The following is a 19,609-nucleotide window of genomic DNA, read 5'->3' on the forward strand; positions in this document are numbered from 1 at the left end:
AAATTATATTCCTACCAGATTTGTACTCTGATGATGAGATTTGCCAGTACCTCTCTTTGAGTAACTGCAATGAGATATCTGTGAAAACAGGTATTTCTGGAACAAGGACGTGTAACAGTATTGGTACTACCTCTCTTTGCTCCTCTGTGTAGCAACTTATACCTCAATTTTACATTCTGGTTGTCAATGAACCTCATTGTCTTCTTCCTTCCTGGGATTTCAGAGTGTCTCAAGTTAAGAGAAGTTTGCTCCATTTTACTAATACAGCTGCTAGCTGCACCTCTGGAGACTTCTTAGCCAAATACAAGGTAGATTCTTTTAAATTTCCATCACTCTTTAGACTGCAAGCTAGTTTTTATTGACGAGAACGACAGCAGGTAGGAAAGACAATGTAAAACAGATCTTCAAAAAGATGCTGAGGATATAATGGAGAAGTCAAACAAAGTGGTTACAGAGGTCAAGAGCTGTGAATCCAAGGACTAGGATTTGAGTTCTGGAAGAGAGAAATGCTGCAGAAGCACTCAATAGAGTAGATGCATTACATCTCAGCAATCTGTGGAACATCCAGGAAAAAAGTCAAACATATGAACATACATCAAAATTATAATGGTCACATGGACATATATGCATATATATATATATAAATATATATAAGAAGCTCAGCTTATAAAGAAAAAAGGTGTAAGTGCAAATGAAGACCAATACCACCATGCACCCTGCTTGATGAGAAGGCTCTAGGAAGAAGAAAGCAGGAGAAAACTCTTCTGTTGGTGATAAAATTCAGTCTAGGCAGTACTGTTTGTAATTACATCTCAGAAAGAGTTTATTATCAGAAATTAATTGTAAAAATATCCAGAACAGGCTAAACCAAAGCAAATTTTGGAAGAGGGTTATTAGTTTAAAAGGAAACAGTTATTGTGATTACCCAGTTTGACCCTTACTGAGGGGAATACAAATGAGTGACTGACTTGCTTTTGGGACAGTGTTTCCTCCAGAAAGACCATAGATAACTGGCTGGATCCTTTGGGATGTAGCATTGGGTTCCCTTTGGTGACTGTTACCCTGTTGCTGACATTCAGCTAATGAAGAGGAGGTTTTTATTGCATTTTCATGGGCTATTTTAATTCACACTCATCATAATTTCCAGTGTGATTCATGTACTGGCACAGAGCAGCAAGTTTTGCCTGTCTCAAGCTGGGGGCAGAAAGGACTGGAGCTCAGACAGCAGGGAACAGCTGGCCTTTCACTTGCATAATGCCAGAGCAGGGATGAGGCAGAGGAGTGGATGGTACTGTTTGGAATGTATTTCCATTTAAAAGAATAAATCCACATAATGGACGATGACTTTTTGAAGGGTAAGAGACATAAAGGGTCTCAGGTTTCCATGTACTGAAGGGAAAGAACAGCAGAGAAAAGAGCAAAGCACCCACCCACAACTGCTGGCCACAGCCCAGCTGAAGTGACCACATCCTTGGAGTGAGCACAAGGCAGCCTAAGTAGTAATAAAGGAAATGCTAGCAGTGGGTTCTAACAAGCTAATTCACTCTGAAACTTGATTATCCACAACTTAGAAACAAGTGCAGCTAAGAAATCGTGAGCGAGTAGTTCCCTGAGAGGTTTTCCTATTTTTCTTTCAATTCTGTTTTACTGTAATCTTCTGGCTTCCAATCCTGTGATAATTGAAATGTAAATACTTGCAAAGGCTACAAGTTTCAAAGCTCCTAATTGTGCTCTCACTAGAGGCTGGTAACATGACAGGAGTTTTGCCAACTCATTAGCTCCCTCAACCAAGGGTGTTGCTTTCCCATCTCTCCTCACTATGCTGCCAAAAGCTAATGCAGACACAAGTCCTCCAGCAAAAACACTTTTGACATGTTAGGACTAAATTCTGGGAACTGATTTAAGCTATACCTGAGAGGGACTGTTTGTACCTGAGTGTGTGGGTGCATGCAGGAGAGGGGCCTGAATTAGGTTTTCTGCTGAGTTTGTCAGTTCATCAAGACATGCTGTTCCACAACAGAGAGCCAGTCCAGGCCTGTGTCCAGATGTTCTTCAGCTTCACAGAGTTGCAGACTAAATACAGAGCTACCTTTTGGGACTGTCTGCAATCTGTATTCACACCTGCTCTTCCTAAAGCAGAACTCAATTCTGCAGTCCCTCCTTGGGAAGCAGAAGTATATCCATGATGGTAAGTGCATGGATATTTTATGGTAGCATGAGTAAAGGGGGGCAGAAATTGCTTGTAGTGATAGCTCAGCCACCTAAGTCCTTTACCCCCAAAAATACAGCATGTAACACTGAAGTCTTAATGCTGAGTCTGGAGTGAAAATAGGGAATGAAAAGGCACACAGCTGTGAGCTGACACTTTAGACTATGAAAAATATCTTCCACGCTTTTAAAGTCTTGCTTTGCCTCTTCAGGAAAGACTGAATATGGCAGTGGGTAAGCGTTATTAAAAAAGTAAAATGACAAACATTCTTCATTGCCCTGGTAACCATACAAACTTTGTAGAAACCATCATGAGAATAAGTGATCTCTTGTCACTCTTTAGCCAGAAGTTAAATTCAGAAAATAACTGGGCATCCCACAAGGATGGGATAGGAGGCAGAGAGGCTTTCTGTATTCTGCCCTGGTTTTGCCCTTTCTTCACTTTTTCTCCTTTGTGTTTACGTGAAGAGGATATTGATTCCAGAAGTGACAGAGGCAAGGTAAGTCAAAGCTCCTCTTTGTTTTTCTGTAGGGAGGAGGTCAGCCTTGTTCCAAATCTGCTGCTCCTAGCATGCTCTCCTCCTCCTTATGCTGCCTGGGAAGTCTCAGAGAGCTTCTGGTTGCATTTACACTAATGACTGTTTTTCTCCCTCTGCCTCCCCCTCCAAGCTTACTAAGCTTTTTCTTTCAGCATGACCAATAAAGCATGAATGCAAATAGGCCTGAAGTTTTTTTCTCCTCCTTTCCTTTTTATTTTGCCACTTTTAGAAGTAACTGAAGAAAACAGTGTCATTCTGTTCCAGAAGAGCTTTTATACCAAGCTGACACTGTACATTTAAATATGTATTGCTTCCTCTATCATTTGCATTTTAATGTTCCAAACCAATAATCACGAAGTCTTGTGTGAAAATGTGAAATAATAAGGACAGAGAGAAGCTTGATTCTAAACCTTGCTGAATTACACCTAGAGCTGGCAATTCTGTGAGAGACCCCTCTAAGAAATGTATTTAGATAAATGTAGATGTTCTGGAAGAGACTGTGCTGAATTGCCCTGAGTGTTTGTGTGAAGACTCTAGCTTTTCGATACTGAGTCTGCACAGCCCAGCAGGCTTTTTCTGGGGCAGCTGGTGCTCTGGTAATGTGTCTTCACTCTGCTTTGGAGAAGCTGCCCTCCAGGTATGCTGAAGAGCAGACTCCTTCATTGTTTTGCACCTGTGGTTCACGTTGCAAAAAACAAGTCCCTACCAAAGGTCATAATATTTTTGTGTTCTGCTTCATTATTGCCATCATTGAGCTCGAAAAGTACAATACAAAAGGGCAGAATATCCTATTCAGAATTTACGCTGTGGATGTAAGAATTTTGTCTTATGTGCAAAGTAATCCACTTGCAAGAAATTATTACATTGTGTAGGGTAAGATAAGGTTTTTTCTGTGCTTCTTTTAGTGTCTGTAAGTGAGGGGTTAGCTTGGAAGAAATAACTACTGGTGACCCAGTTCTAGAAAAACATTTTTGTCTGCAATTTATTCTGCTTTTTTTTTTTTCTTTCAAGAGAAAAATTAATCCAGCTATAAAAGCAAAATACATTTCTTGTATCACAGCTGTCATGAATTTCAATTCTTTCTTGGATCCTTACCACACAGTGTATCTCCAGTGCAATATTTTGCTTCTTCTATGAATATGAAGCACTGAAGAACAAGATATTGAATATTTGAGGTATAAATCTTACAGAAGAGGTTCCATCCTCAGTCTTAGGATGGAACCAGAAACAACCCCTTGAATAGCATAAGAACCAGTACAGATGTTTATTTAGAGCTGTAATGATGCTAAAGGTATTTCTCTTATACCTTTAATTAAACTGCTTTACTGGTTCTTTGCCTGCTTTGCCTGTTTTCCTTCCAGGCTTCCCTCCAGGCCACAGATTAACACTTTCATTATGAACAACTTTACTATGAAGCTTAACGCAGGTTATGAGGAATCTATCTCTTCCTCACCATTTCCCCACTCTCTCCCTTTCATCTTCATAATAGTGCCATCACTTTCAAGAGAAGATGAAGGTGAGAAGAACAAGTAAGGGGAAGCAAAAACAGAGTTAGAATAAGAAAAGTGTGAATACCTAGCACTTCCCGTGCTTTATACCTACAGATTTACTTTTTCTATGTTTTATATTGAATTTAATTTCCAGTAAGGTTTCCCAGACATTTTGAAAAGCTGCTACATTATAATTTAATTAAGTCTTTGTATTTGCTGCTAACAAGATGTTATCTTCATCATTCTTGGAAGCTTGTCTTGGGTTGTGGGTTGATGTGGATTTGCCACCGGCACAGAAACATTTCCTGCTCAAGCACAAACTGTTAAAGCTCCCCCATTTCCTGGCTCAGTGTGACACACTGCTCAACTCCCTGTGTTTAGGTAATAGGATTAAATGCAGGGATCACTCATATGGGCTGTGTGTTGGCTGATACTGATCTCAGCAGAAAGAAGGGTTTAGTTTGAGCAGGTGGTTGGGCTCTGTGCTATAACCTCAGGTGCCCTCTGGAATTCAGTGCTGGGATGTAGAGACCTGGCAAGAGTTGGGCACTGAGCTTCATCCACCCCTGCAGCTCTCTCTGGGGTTACCTCTCACCCTGTCTGCCACACAGTGCTGTGGCTCAGCTCTTGCCCTGTGCCCAAGGAATGGCCTCTTGCACTGGAAAAGAAGATCCATGAGAGGTCTGAACTCATGGAAAGAGCCGTGAATGAGATTTGGGAATGCCAGCACGCTGATCAGATGTACATCAGCATTATATGGTAGGAAACAAAATGCTGAGGAAAGGGGGTGGACCTGGCATGAAGCTTATTTGTGAACTCAGCCCATGAGCTGGATTAGCCCTTTTATGCAGAAAGCTGTGGCTTTTTTCTCCCTGTGAAACACTATTTCCAGGAACAAATATCTGCTCCCAAAGCCCCCAGCATCACGTGTCTCACCTTTCCCAGGCAAATCTTGTCTGACCTCACCACCCACAAGGGACAAATCTTCTCAGGATCTCTCCCTCCTTTAATTTTTACTGGTCTGCTCTGAGATTCATGCACCCATGGCACCAGGTGTAGACTCTCCTGTGTCCTGTGGATTCCATGATCAGGTGGATGGAGGAAAATGGCAGAACTACCATTGGATCTTCAGCACCATGTAACTCAGGGAGCTGTGCAAAGCTGTGGGCATGCATTGCTCAGGAAGGGAAGATGCATTTGTTTAAAACCCTGATCCTGTGTGACTAAAGAAAACAACCATTTACAAGGTATTTTTCATCATTCCAGAAGAACTTTGACCTCCCAAGGGTGTGTTTAGCATCTCCGTGCCAAAAAATTGGGAGGGGATATTAGCTTGGAAAAAAACAGGACTGAGACATCGGGCAGGTTTTGAGACTCTGGCTTTGGGATACACATGATGGAAACATCAGTGTGACACCTGAATCATCATCATTTGCAGCCTAGGCTCAAACTTGCAGAAGCATACCTGAATGTTGCACCCTCACATAACCCTCTTGTTGGACACAGAGTTCCTTATTTGCTTTCTGATGGCTCTCAGGGGCACTCAGACTTCCCAAAGTTTCTGTGAAGGGCTCTATAAGATGTTTGTTATTTATGGAGCATTTCTGTTGCAGGAGGTTTACATTGAAATCAAACCTCTCTGAAAAAAATGGAGGCCACAACATATTCCTAAACAGGAAAGTTAAAATTTTTCTGCTGGGGTTCTTTGGGTTTCAATCTGGTCTTTCAAGAGAGCTGGTGGGAAATTGCACACCCAAATTCCTGACTGCACTAGCAAATCCAGCAGTAGATACACGTGCACACTTCCTTATCTGTCATGAGCGGGCAGTTATTCTGTGAACCCAGGAATATGAATTTCTTTATTCACATGCCTGTGAATGCTTCTGTCTGCATGTTTTTGACCACAGTCAGCATGAGACTGAAATTGTGTAATGTGCTTGGTGAATTAAGGGATCTGCTAAAAAGAAGTCCTGAGATAAACTACAAATATCTGTGACTCAGCTGTGAACCAAGAAGAGTCTGAGCAGTCATACTGAAATGGGAAGTTTTGTCAATAGAGATGGGAGGAAAAGAGGTGAACAATAAGGGCAGTGAATATGGGAAGTATGTTTAGGCTTTAAGGATATTGCCTTATTTTGGAGGGTTGAAGTGTGCGAGCACTGACGCTGCACCGGACAAACGGCATCTCAGCGGTTTCTGACTGCCTGTGCTGTTAGTTGCCATAAGGACTGAAGCAATACTATTCTGCATGATTCCTGTGTCTGTTGTGCCTGTTCCTAGTTTTCTTGTGTATGGAAGGGATAAGAAAGGGAAAAACAGATGCTATTTGTATGATCCACAGGCTGCTGACTCTAAACTAGTTTTTCTGTTTCCTTTCATGCCATTTTCACTGAATTTGAAGATGGTTCAAGCAGCATTACTGTGTTTCAACACTGTGTCTACACGTAAGCATGGCCACTGTGATGGTTTCTGATCCCCCAGCTCATGGCCCTTGCATTGACTGTCTTGGAGAGGGAGAAAATATGTGAACGAGAGTAGTGCTGTTGCTGTCTGATGGATAGAGTTTCAGGGATAAAAGATGAGCAAATTGTTAAGACAGTAAGTTATGGACTTGTTTCTGACACCCTTTCCTACATAAAGGAGCACAAAAGGTCTTAGGGATAATTTCTGTGGAAAAAGGTGCTTCTCAGAGACAAGGAGCAAAGGACTGTAGATCTTTCTGCAAATTATATTTATCTTCTCTAAAAGTACATGTATAGGATCAAACTCTGGTCCCAGGGGAAATCCATGTGGTGAAAGAACACACATCACTCTGTAGTAATGCAATTGTAAAGTTATAATAGAGGTCTGAACAGATCCAAATAGAGTAATTTAGAAAACTTCTATTTCAATTACAGCCATTTTATCTTAAGCTTTTCCCTAAATTATGTTTACATTTTCCAGCTAGGTCTCAGTTTGAATGGGAAACAAAACAGAATATCTTACTCAAGAAGGAAAGAATCCTATACCTCATATTCTAATATTTTGAAGTCTTCCCACCTCCCGATATTTTATCATGTGGCAATAGATAGAGCATAACAGACCATCAGTAACAAGCTGGAAATTCAGGGAATCAGCCTTTTAAGTGAGTAGTATTTAATTTTGAACTAAATTTATTTTAAATTTATTTTTTTAATTTAAAATTTATTTTTATTTAATAAAAAATACAGTGATTAGTAAGCCAGAAGAATGCAAGCACTTAAGGATGACATTGAGAAGATGAGGGTTTTTGTCCATTGCAATTCCTATGTCATGTGTCAAAAATTTATATGATACAGAATTTGGCTAGTCTTTTTCTGTGGTTAATGTATAAGTCTAGTTATTCTGTAATTATTATAATATACAATAATGAAACAATAATTTCATTCCTTCTAAGTAATGTGCTCTACCAGCTTTAATTAAACCTAACAACCTCATTAGTGAATATCATTACATTGGCTTTAGGGAGGCAATTCCGTCTCGTGAATACAGGATTATTAAATGACTGGAGATCTGCTGTACCAGATGTGCCATCGGGCTCCTGTTTGACCTTGGGCAATTGGTTTAAAGTCTCTGGGACTCTTTTACCCCATGTCAAGTGAGAACCATCGTGTTCCATGTCCTTTGTGAAACAGTCTGCTTCACATGAATTACAAATACCCAATTTGAGCAGTGTCTGTTTGCTAACAGAGAAATGGACAAGTCCTGCCCAAGGTTCACAAGAAAAGACATTGCCAGTTCCTGGAATGGTGATCACTGGGTGCTCAGTAACTTCACTAAGAATTAATTTTGAGTGAATTAAAAGAACATTCATTCTGCACTGTCTTTCCTACTTTGTGCTGGTTTGGAGCAGGCTGCAAACCGTGTGCAGACACCCAGAGCACTTCTGGTGCTCAGGTGCCCACCTGGGAGCATGGCCTAAGTTGATGCCCCCTCACCAGCCACTGCACCACCACTTCACACATTTGCAGAAGAGATTGTATTGAGCTTTGTCTCCTCTTGCAGTTGAATTTACTTTGTGACTCTTTGTGGCCCAGACTGCACTAGGGGGCTTTGCCTGGGTGCTTGTGCTGGACAACATGAAAGCCTCCAAAAACTGAAGAGGTTTGACCTAAAGATGTTAGGACTTCAGAACTGAAATTGGAGCCACCTCCCTGATGTGAACAGCTCCTAGGTGGTTGTTTCCCAACAGAAACAGATCATGTTTTTCAAGAGGGCAGGAGAGGTTCACATCAGGCTGCCAGCAGGTGCTGGGGACTGCAGGATAAAGCATCAAGGCACCAGCAGGTGAAAAGGCCTGATGGAGGGCAGCAGCAGGTGGATACAACAGCAGGGATTGATAACACTTGAGCACTGGAATTCATTTTTCCCTTTAATATTACATATTTTGAGTTGTTACCAGCAGCAGGCAACCTGGTTCAACAGAACTGATTTTGCCAGTTGCCTTTTTACTTCACCTTCTCTAGTGCATCACAACAACCTCCCTCCCTGCAGATGATCTATCTTGTGATGCTTGGGTACTGCAGGGAGCCCCAGGGCTTCTAAAGGTTAAATTGCTGACCAGGGTGCATTATGAACAAAAGACACACCCTGCCACTTCAGGCAGCCTTAAAGTGAGGAGAAGAGCCAGCTGGAGAATAAGGAATATTGGCATCCTTGGTTCTTGGAGGGAAGGTGCTACCTGGATAGAGGTTGCAGAAAACGGGTCATTCATTACTCTTAACTGGTTGAAATGACAGTAGAACAGCACAGAAGTGTAGATTTGTCAGAAATGCACAGACATAAACTTCAGGTTATGATGAAATTCCTGTCACGTGAATTAGTTCTTGGAAAAAATAGCATGAATGTTTATACATTAGTATGCTTAAGATGGTGTGTGTCTTTCTCTTATTTATAGTAGCTTGAGTCTCAAATGGACATTGAAGTTAAATTCATACCACCAGTTTGAAACTGTTGTGAGTTTAAGGTCTGTGCCTTTGGTCTCAGGGAGGTTAGCACTGGAAAAGTGTGGATGATTGCAAGTTGCAATATAAAATTGAAATCTTTTCAGATTTACCCTCTAGCATTTTAAAGTGATTCATTTGCATGTTGGCTCAGTCCCTGGTTTCTTCTAAAGGAAGAACATGCCAAAACAGAGGGTCATGTGAACATCTGTCTGCTTTTGAACACTGACTGCCACGATTTTCCAGTAAGTTGCAACCATTAACCAGTTTTGACTTTGTTACCCAAGCTATCTGTGCTCCCAATGGAATCTGTGAAATACAGATGGTGACATCATTATTCCTATTAATAAATGTTATTAATATTCATATTTTATGTAAAGTAACTGTGACCAATCGGGGTGGCCGAAGATGCTGAACTGAGACAAATTGCCACTAAGTAATTCTGGTGTCCAAACCTCCAGTTTTTGCCCTTGCTGGACTTCATATAAATTGGTGTATATCACAAAGTGTAGAACTGGCAGGCTGAATGTCAGGATGCACATCTCTATAACCATTATTTACTCTCCAAAAGTTATCCTTTTTTCAGCTACGTTAGATGAAACTTGAGAAGTAGCTATTAGATACTAAAGTGGGATAAATTCCCAACTGTTTTGTGAAAGTCAGTGGGAGAATGCAGAAGCAAGGTGAGTAAAGGCCCACTGGCATCATGCATCTGTATCTGGGGCTCCCATTCCCTCCCGAGGAGCAGCCATCACCTGGCCCAGCACACACCTGCTGGCCCTGCAGCTATGGCATCAGCAGCACCAGTGCCACCACCATGTGTTGGCCATCATCCAGCCCAGAGCACTAGCTGGAAGAAGGACAACACTGGGAACAGCGAAAGAACAGGGAACTGTAGAAAAAGAGGATGGGATTTAAGGAAAAGTAGGACAAAAATCCCAAGGAAATAGGGAAAACAGCTTCTCTTGTTCCTCTGTGCAGAAGGAAATCTGATATTTCACTTCAATTGGGATAGAAGGATTAATTGAACCAGCCTTTTAGATAGTGAGCTGTATTTGTCTCCTGGTTTCTGAAATCCAGAATGCTTTTCCTGGCAATGCTTTCATTGCCAGTACAAAGATTGTAATTGTATTTTTACGCACAAGATGTTCAGATATATTATATATAATCAACAGTGAATTAAATTATTTATCTTCCTAAAACATATGCTTTGCATGTCCCTAAGATGCAAGATTGATGCACAGATGCCTCATAGAGCCCATACAGTTCCAGAAAATGCAAACATATTCCCAGACAATCCAGACTGGGAATTGTCATGAGCAGGCCACCAGCAAATTATACAATAGGCATTTTCATTCAGTGTGTAGGTGCTGAGAGAACTCTCTGGTCTCCAGTTTGTCCCAAAGCACTGGAAACATTAATGAGATCATGCTCAGAACACATCTGCATTATTATCTCCTTTTTTTTTTTTCAGGAGAAAACTGAGGCACAAGAAAAAGAAGACTTGAGCAAGATAGCATTTAGCAAAATTGGGTATGGATATTAACTTGTGAAGATCTTACTGTTTACCTTTGATTCTGAGATCACCCTTCCATGATGCAGGAATTGTTTCCTCACAGATATGTGGGGGATGAGAGAGAAACAGTGCAATGCTAAGATTTCAGCTGTGGCTGCAGCCTGAATTGGCCACAGCTTCTCGTGCTAGAGGTCATTAATTTGACAGGTTGCTGCTGTACAAATCCCACAGCAGTACAGAAGCAAAAACCAGATGATTTCCATCAACTTCTCATAATTGTAAACAAAAGACAATGAGAAACATCAGGGAGTCACATTTCACTGGAGCATAGAGACAGTGGGGGGCATAATTAGCATTGGAATCATATCTGCATCAAATTCAAATTTAGTAAAAATAAAGAAAATTCTTCACTTCTCAGATGAAAAGCAGCAATTCTTCTGTGCATTGCATTTTTTATTAAAATTGCTTTTCTTGCTACTTGCAAGATTTAAATAAAAGACCTGCAAAACCAGACAATTTATTTTTCCAGCCATCTGAGTGGGTATGTTCCCCACATGTGCTATTCATGATTTTAACAAAGAAGGGTGGATAGATACCTAATTGTTTCTGGATTGTTGCATTTCAGCAGCAGCCAGATCAGCCTTTTTGCTCTTTTCTATTAGAATATAATCCCTTCATGAAAGATGACACAGACAAAAGTCCTCAGAGAGATATGATGGAAAGTAGGAATTTGCAGATGATCTGTTTGCCTTCTTCCTTTTGCAGCCTAGACAGATTGAGCGAGGCTTGGATGTCTGCCCTAAATTAGTTTGGGGGGAATATGTGCTCTCATGCACAGAACACCACCTTGAGTTTCAGGGAGCTGGGAACATTTCCACCTCTGCCACTGTCTCATAGGTGACCTTGGGGAAAAACTCACTTCAGGCCCAAACCTTGTTTTCCTTCAACTGTACAATGAGGCCAATCACACCAAAGTCTTATATAAGCATTATGGATTAAAAGATGTCATAAGAGCTACCTATGCATTTCCATTTCTGTGATAATGGGCTCCAACCTCCTTCCTTTAAAGTGTTATGGGACCTTGAGGGGCAGAGTGCCTGCCTAGAAACAACCCCCATAGACATGGAAATACAAAATTTATTTACTGTTATCCCTGTTGGGAGCCTCTCAGAGTAACTGGCTGTGTCCTGGCACTGATGCCTTAAGCTTTAGCTTTCATATTATCCAGAGTCTGTACTGCATTAATATATAACTCTGAGCTTTACAAAAAGTGTTAGCAAGTTCTCTTCACAGTTTAGTTAGACAAAACAGTCCTTTTCCAGCCTGAGAACCAAGGACACTGTTGCAACTTCAGGCTCAAAAAGTGTAAACAATAGCAAATTGAGGAGAGCAAATTGAAAGATGGGAATGGGATAGCTCCATAACCTGAAGCTGTAATTGGACCGTGAATCCCAATATGTAAATGGACCGAAATTTATAAAAGTGTGAAAACATGTGACCCATAATCCATCTTGGGTGTAGCTCTGGCCAGGCTCTTGTACTGCCCAAGGTGTATCCTTTGAAGACCTTTTAATAAATTCCTACTTTTTTTCTTTGACTCTGTCTAGCCTCTGTTCTAGGTAGCCTCTCGAGGCACCAGCATGGCTCTCCCTAAAGCAATTTTGCAAGGACACAAGGCTCAGGGACATCCCCAAGCACCTCTGCCATGTCCAGCCTGGACACCTGACTCATGGCAGTGTTTATTTCCTAAATACATCAGCATGGGGAGTGGAGAGCACTCCCTATGCCCAGGGACTGAGCCATGTGGAGATTTGATGTGAATTGTAATTTAAAGCCTTTATCTAAATACTCTTTGCTAGCATAGATCAAACAGTGGAAGCCGAGCTGACGGGTTAATCCCATTGTCAGGAGATTTCAGTATTTCCAAAGCAGGTTTTGTCTGGATTTGGAGTGAAACCCCCGAGGCTGCTGCTCATCCTGGGAGGGAGCAGCATCCCTGTGGGCAGAGGAGATGGTGGAAAATGGGGCAGGGTTCAGCCAAATCCAAGCTCTGCCAGAACTGTTTCTAAAACTAGCAAATTATGGAATGTTTGATCTTGTTAGCTGGAATTTCCAACAATAAAAACAGTCAATTTTTTTTTCCTCTTTCCTGAGCAACCCTAATCTGATAATACACAATACACATTTGTCCAAAAAGATATCAGCAAACCACAATGCTAGCAGGTTTACCTTCAAAAACTCAAGAGCTTTATAACCTCTTTGAATATTTGGACATTAATCTGGTTTTCTGAAAATGGCGAGAGAGGCTAGATGAGAACAGCTGTTTTTAAAACAGTTCTCAGCACAGATGAGATAATCTTAACTTTGTATTTGAGCACCCACCCTGCACACCACCCTCTGATTCTAGGTCTGATCTGTACCCACATAAGCATAAGACCAGCCTCTGGCTAAGGTTTGAGTGCCACTGAAAACCCACAAGAAATAATTGCTCTTCCTGGAAAGAACTTGTCCCAACGAGTGGAAATCATTTCATAATGTCTTGTAAGATTATAATTCTTCAGTCTCCAAGCCCCAGTGATACAATAAAATCATAAATCTCACTGAAGAGTGAAGTGTGCTGTAATTGATGGGAATATGTTGACAGAGCATGTAAATCTTGAAGTACATCTGGAGCATCTGAATAGGTGATATGTGCACACTGAAGATCACAGAACTAGGCATTTTGCACTTGGCATCGTTAAAACTTGTTTGCCAAGCTTAATTGTAAGTGTGAATTCTGATCTCAGTTTTCCATGCTTCATTTGAAGGCATGGTCTGATAATTCCAGGGGTGCTGCTGATGATCTGTGTGGCTGAAAAGTAACGTCAGGTCACAGTCCTGCTTTCTCAATTGGGTGCAAACATCTAGCTTCTCTAGATCACTCCTCTAGCTCTCCAGAAACCACTGTATATATGTCATTGCAAAAAGTTTGTGTTGTCTCTGTTACTCATTTACAGGCATGCCCAGGCTTAGGGGTCACTTCAAAAATTTCCACTTGGTCAGCTGAAAAAAATTTGCACTCCTTCATGGACAATAATACAGTGAGGGATTAAAAAAAAAAAGTTTGAAAATTCATTGAACAAAGTTAGAAATCTCCACTTGTAATCAGTGTTGAATTATAGTTAAAAAATGCAGAAGAACTTTAAGAGATTAGCAAGCAAATAAATCATTACAAAAAATAGTTAGACTTGCCATTGTAAAATATGTTCTAAATTTCCTGGGTGTTGAAAAGTAATGTGCATTTTGACATATTTTCTTGTTTGAGAGTATATCATTAATTATTTCTTACAAAAACACTACATGAAAAAAGCCATTGTATCTGTAAATGAATGGTAAATCACTGCTTAAATGAGATGGAAAAAAAACCACTGTCTGTGAGTCTTTAAATATTACTTTTTAATTTTATAAAAGGAAACCTGCATCCAATAGAAGCTAATTAGATTGATGTACATATTGTTGCATGATGAAAAGAAAACAATCTCATTTCTCTAGGTGGAAAGAACAATAGGAGGTTGAGTTCCTTAGAGACACCAATCCTGCCCCTCTTTTGCTTTCTGTCTTTGGGTGTTTTCTGTTAGAATATTCTGCTTGCCCATCAGACTCATCCTGCCCTGACCTGAAGGTTGAATTTGATACAGAAGGAAAGAGGGATGGCTGATTTGTGATAATGTCTAAGAGTCTGGGGCACATGGGCCCAAGGAAATGCCACTGATTTGTGCTTCTTTTCTTCCCTAGCTAGTTCAGAAAATTCTTGATCAATCATGCATAGTCCTGTGAACACTGGAACTCTCATGCAGTAGAGCTTTAAAACACTGCACTTCACCTTCCAGTTTTAGTAGCAAGAGCTGGAAATGTATCCACAGATGTCTCATGGTTTGAAAAAGTAGGGGTCAAGATCTTTGAGCCTTTGGCTCAATGATCTCCTGTGAAGCCTCTTCTGTGGCAGATTCTGGGGGGAACCATGATTTTTCTCTCTATGGATGCAAGCTGCTTTTTCTTCCTTGAAGCTGCATGCTGGACAAACACATCATCAGCAGTAGTGTTTGAAGCTCCAGATTCAGCCTGCAGTCCAACAGCAAGGCTTGAAAATAACAAATCATATTACCGTAAAATAATTACTTAATTCCTTTAAAATTAAAGAAAAAAATTACACATGCTGTGTTTGCAAGAGGAAAAGACTTATCATCAATCACAGCACATAATCTGTTTTCGATGCACTAAGTGCTCTTTGAAGGTAAATATTTTATTATGCCTTCAAAACACTATTAGAGTTTACAGTTTATCACAAATATGCAAATCAGGTTTCTATCCATGTATCCTTTGGTTTCATGGCTTACTTCCCTTCCCTTTAAACTTACTTGCATTCAAAGAGTCTCTATTGCAACATCAAGCTCTGGGAAATGAGTTTACAAATTGAGGTTGGTTTTCAAGGAATGCTTACATGCTTAGTGTTTGTGTTGATGTTTTCCAGAGATTTTTTTTTTAATCTATAAAGAGGCCAAGCAATTGGGATAAAGTAAGAAATTATCAGATATTCAGAGGCTGTTTCAGCTCCTACAGGTGGGAATCCTGGCAGAACACTCTACCTCTCTTTGAATGGTACAGAGGACATTGTGCAGGAAAGGAAATTACTGTACATAAACAAGCACGAGTGCTCAGTTCCTGGGCTCCAGTGGCACTGGAATGTTCAGCCCCACTGCCTGTAACACTGATGGTTGACTTCATACATACACAGTGATTTATGGAGGGAAAGTTTCTATCAACAGACAAGCAGCCTTATGTACTGATTAATGTCTCAACTTGGAAGAAGGGAAAGAAGTGGAAAGAACAAAAGTTAGGTCTCAATGTGAGAAAGCACAGCATATCTCCACCACACAAAGGCTTCAGCAGCTCTGAGGACAAAACGGGTGATCTGTTGTGTGGCACAGTCATGATCTGAGCAATGCAAGTACACAATAAACAAAAGGCATCACAGTTTGAAGTTACAACTCCTCTGAATCACACGAAAGACTTCTCACCTGGTATATGTCTGATTGGAGGCACAACACTGCATCTAGTTAGATGTGTCAGAATAGTAAAGCTTGCAAAAATCATTTCACAACTGTTCTATTTGTTGAGGAGAAAAAAATTATTCCTTCAAATGTGTTACAGTCCTTCTAAGAATGTGCATGCAAACACATGCAAAATGCTCTCCCCTGGGATTTCAAAGCTTCAGTGTTTTGATTTCTCCTTTGCATTATTTTTCTGTGGGTGCAGCTGAACAGAGGGAAGTAAAGACAAACTCTAACACTGGAAAGTCAAGAAAAAAGGAACTGTTGACCCTCTAGCCAGTTAGCAAATTGAACTTGTCCTAGGCATGGCAGGCAAGTGCCTCCTCCACTCAGACTTTGGTTCTTCAAGGACATTATTGTGATTTTTCATGCAGTAACAGTTTGCTCTTGCCAGTGCATGTCTAACAGCTTACCCTGTGGCTCTGATCTATTAGCAGTGATGAATTCCAGTCAAGGGAACCAAGTTAAGCTGCAGTATTTCTTGAACTTTAAAACATGACAGAGCATTAATGAGCACCATCACTGGCTTATCTCCATAGAGTGGTGCCTGATAGTTCTTTTGTTTCTGTGTCCCCTACCAGCAGTGATTTGAAAGAATTTCTCTAGAATTCAAACTCTGCTTTTCCCAGTGTTGCTCACTGGTTACAACAGCCCCTGTATGTTTCTGAGAACTACTTTTTTTTGGCTGCACTGTAGTAGTAACCACCAAGAGAAGAAGGATGTAGAATACAGAGAGGGCATCCTACTAGGTTATCTATTCAGCAGCACGAGCTCGTTTAACTGCTCAAGGCTGTGCTCTTCACAGTGCCACAGCAGTGGGCTGTAGTGGATCTCTTGCTTTCTGCTTGGAGTGCTTTATCTCCTGCTTCCATTCCCAGTTCTTCTGAGAAATGTTTGGATAGGTTTTGTGGATGAAAGGAGGATGAGCCACAGTATACGTATGTGTCTGTAGAGCTAGGCAAGGAACAAAGACACACTGAAAACATATTAGAATAAAAAACTCTAGGATACTCAACATTAAAGCCAGCAGCAAAGGTTTAAACCTTCCACAAAGGCTGAGAAACTGCAAGTTCAGGCACAGCACCCTCTGCTTAACCCACATCACCCTGCCTTGGGGCTGTGCTGCACAGTGCGCCAGAGAGCTGCAGCCTGCCTGTGGGAGTGAACCAGCACTCCTAACAGGATCTTCAGGTCCTATCTGGTGAGTGGCTTGAGGGTTCAGGTTTTCTCCCATGCTTCTCGTCCTCCTGGAGAAGCTCCCTGTAAACACCTGCAAAGCCACTTCATTTGTCCTCATTCCAGTCTGCCCTCACACCCCTCCTTGGGCACAAGAGTGGCAGGGTTGGAGGTGCGCCTGGCATTCCACCCAGCGGGCAACAGCAATCTGTCCTTGTGGGATTGGCATAGCTCCAGCTTCTTGCCTGGCAGTTTGTTTGCCTGTTGGGGCTGCCTTTTGTTCCATTTGTGCAGTAGCTGGCGCAATGGGGTCCTGGCACTGCATTTTTAAATACTGGCATCATGCAAATGGGAAGATGCATCCTCATTTGCCTTCCAACAGAGCAGCTGGTTTGGAGCCACCTCTCCAGTAAAATGGAAGGAATCTTCCAATTTTTCTTATTGAGGCATGTGCTACTTGCTAAACAACTGGGCACTCCTGTGCAGCTGTCACATCTTCAGGAGGGTTGCACTACCTTTGTCCAGGACAGAAGAACTCACACTGAGTTGCTAGGTTGTGCTATTCCTCTGCTTCTCTTGCTCATGCCCAGGGAAGTGGGTCTGTCATACCAGACTTATTCAAGTTGGATCAACCAGCACAACAAAAGATGGCAAGGCCATTGCTCAAAACTCTACTGTTGTCATCTGCAGCATTAGAAGCATTCAGCTTTAACTTTTTACCATTTTTTTTTTTTACCATTTATCTTTAACTTATTGACCTTTTTTTCTGTTTTTTAGTAAACAAAAAAGGTTTTTACTGGGGAAATGCTTGCTACTAGGATCAGATCAGCTCCTGTGGAGTATAGAATATGCTTGCTCTATCCATGGGCAGTAGCAGGAGAGGAGTCTTTTGTGGTGAGTCTGATACAATGACAGGCTTAGAAGGAGGATTGTGCTCTCAGCACAATATAATCTCTGGGAGGAAGAGCTAACTTCTGGTGGGCATCCCCTTGGCTCCCAAGGCAGCTACAAACCACTTGAAAAAGTCCTACACTTTATTCAGAACTCAGATCTTACTTCCATGGACAGAAATCAGCCTTGTGCTTTGCTCATGTTGTTACCACCTCTGACAGTGCAAGGGCCTCAGGCTCACAAAGCCCTCACACTGACTGCTCCTTCTCCCAGACGCTTTGTTCCACACACAGCAGAAGTCAGCAGTGCAAAAAATTAGATGTCCTCTTCTCCATGACACAGGGTCAGGATTATTCCTCTCTGAAAGACATGCATTTGGCCCTTCACAGACCAAAGATTCTAGTAAGGTTACTTCTGCAGCTCCCTGAGCAAGCATTCAAAAATTTAATAGATCTCACCATTACTATATTTTCACTGATGTCTCCCCTGCATTCTTTGCATGCCAGGAGCTTACTTGTTTTTCTATGCCTAGGTTTTAGCACAATCATTTGACAATAACTGTTTATAATGGGCATTGTGAGAGATGTGAAGCTCTGAAAACCCTTGCAGAGGAAGGAATGCAATAGCAGTTTCCTCTACCCAGGCCAAAGCCTCAATTGCCATAAAACAGCATGGTTTCACTGCCAAGCATAAAGTTTACATTCATTTACATCAGCAAGAATACCTCCCTAAGAATTTCAGTCTCCTGTATAATAAGGTTAAATTTTTCCCACTTCTTGTTTCTGAAACCATGCTGAATTTTAAGCTTTCTTAAATCCACTCCAGTAATTCTCATTTCTTTGAGTCAGAATTATTGACAACCAAATTTATCTATAATGAACAAGAAGCGAGCTTGAAGAAAGGCTTTCTAGTTTGGATTTTTTTTGTGTGTCCTTTTAGTGTCCTTCTTCAGTCTGAACTTCCTCCCTCCCTTACCTGAAATCCTTCATGCCAACGTCCCTGAAAACAACCTGGAAAACAGAGTATGTTCATTTGGTTTTGGTATTTTTCTTTCCCAAGCCTTATTAGCTAGCACTGTATACATCATCATAATTATGGTAAGATGCTGTCAGCATCCCTGCCTGGTTTCACAGATTGCTCTGACTGCTTTCCAAGCATCCCTAAGAATAGCTCAAGACAGTGATGTATGATGGTGAGTAGAGCGCTGTCATTATAATGGCTCCTCTCTTCCCATGGACCTCTATCAGGAATCACAAACATGTTATACTGGAGAATCTCCCTTGAAAGTCTGGGGTGGAAGAGGTGGGCAAGAAGCAGCTGAGGTGCATTCACTGTATTCCTTTTATGCTCTGACTGAGCAGCACTGAACACAGATATCATCTAAAGCCAGTTATCAGTGTGCTGTTTGTTCATTCTGAGCAGGCAGATTATTTGTAATTGTTAATCTGTATTGTTGTACTACCCGAAAATCAAAGCAGAGGACACTTGCTGGACTGATGACCTTGTAAAGAAAGGCAGCACCTCAAAGCTGTTGCTTAGTGTGAAAGGTTCAAAAATGGGTATTTCACACAATATTTTTGTCTTGCATTTCTTACAGAGGCAGATGCAGCAATAAGTGCTGCATGGCTAAGAACAAAACACACATATGTGCCCATTCTTAAAGGTCATCTGTCAATAAACTCAAGTTTTAGAGTCACGGACAGTTCTTGAGAAGTGTGCAAAAGCTTGCTTGTTGTTC

At 41.2% G+C, this 19,609-nt stretch overlaps 1 long non-coding RNA gene across 1 annotated transcript in view; it reads left to right on the top strand.

The window, feature by feature from the left end:
• Positions 1–2,595: 2,595 nt before the first annotated feature.
• Positions 2,596–19,609, top strand: part of LOC119699745 — a 76,348-nt gene continuing 59,334 nt past the window's right edge. The window contains exon 1 of the long non-coding RNA XR_005256516.1: positions 2,596–2,708. This is a non-coding gene — a long non-coding RNA (uncharacterized LOC119699745). The remainder of the gene's footprint in view (positions 2,709–19,609) is intronic.

This window comes from Motacilla alba, chromosome 3 (assembly GCF_015832195.1).
Source record: "Motacilla alba alba isolate MOTALB_02 chromosome 3, Motacilla_alba_V1.0_pri, whole genome shotgun sequence".
Lineage (NCBI taxonomy): Eukaryota > Metazoa > Chordata > Aves > Passeriformes > Motacillidae > Motacilla > Motacilla alba.